The sequence below is a fragment of the Cynara cardunculus genome (assembly GCF_001531365.2).
Source record: "Cynara cardunculus var. scolymus isolate 2C chromosome LG 5, CcrdV1, whole genome shotgun sequence".
Lineage (NCBI taxonomy): Eukaryota > Viridiplantae > Streptophyta > Magnoliopsida > Asterales > Asteraceae > Cynara > Cynara cardunculus.
The window spans coordinates 24857498-24858797 of NC_037532.1; the positions used below are offsets into that span (position 1 = coordinate 24857498).

At 30.7% G+C, this 1300-nt stretch overlaps 1 pseudogene; it reads right to left on the reverse strand.

The window, feature by feature from the left end:
• Positions 1-1300, reverse strand: part of LOC112512923 — a 14854-nt pseudogene that overhangs the window by 11611 nt on the left and 1943 nt on the right.

Sequence of the window (1300 nt, forward strand, 5' to 3'; positions counted from 1 at the left end):
CTGATGTTTTCTCCTCAATAACATCAAGACTATGATTTCCAATAAGAACCTTGATCCTAAATCTTTAAATCACAAAGAAATAAAGATTCCAGAACACGGTAATCTTAAAGGATATAATAGAAAGAGTTATATCATACAACACACATACAAATGCCACCCTTATATCCAAAGGTACACCTCTCCTTGATAACAAGTCCGGACAATACCCCACTCACAACTTAACCGATTTAACATTTAGAATCAAAATCAACTTTGTCCGGATAAAAGTCCGGACAATACATCGTCCAACCTTTGTCCGATTTAAAACAATCCGGACAATACATCGTCCAACCTTTGWCTGATTTAAAACAATCCGGACAAGCCTTGTTCGGTTTAATACCCGGATAAAACACTTTAAAGTAAAAGACTGATTTCTTTCCAACAATAAACAAGATTAATATAAAACCAGTAATAATTTTATGCAAAAGAGTTTAGAAATTACTCAACTTGAAAAAAACCTTTTGAAATCAAATACTTGAAATCAGCTTGATCTTGCAATCCGGTCAACTCTCTTCTTTAAATCGCACAATCTTTCTAAAAAGGCAAGAAGAAGCAAATGGAGGCTAAGCCCTCCTTTTATACTTTCCTTTTAGGGAAAGTCGGCTAACTACCCCTTTTCTCACAAAAACTCTCATGCACATGCATGTACACACATACCATGTACTCATATAACATGCATGTATGCATATATATATATATATATATATAAATATAAATATAATTCTATATATACATATATAATTTTGCACACACACACACAGACACACATCCAATCCCATACATGCATCCATATTATGCATATAATTTCATATACTAGCATGATCAAATATAACAATTTATCATGTTGTCACGTAATCATTTAATCACATATTATTTACCTTGAGTGATAATCAGAATCCGGTTATCACAACCAATTTCAGGTCTGGTCATCCAATGTTTAACTGGGCACCTCGATCTAATTGAAAGAAGTTTAAAATATTGTAAACCATATTCCAATACTGACTTCCAAATATGTTGAGGTATTCTGTCTTGTATGCGTCTAACTCTTCCATCAAGTTAAATCGAATTGTTGGCCATGCATCTTCATGAAGACCAAGGTGGACAGTTATTGCTCGAAATCCACAGTTTCCATCACCTAAATATAAAAATCTAATTATATATATATATATATATATATGAAGTAATTTGTAAATAATATATAATAAATTAATATAATAAAAAATATAAAAATCTAATAATATATATATATATATATATAATA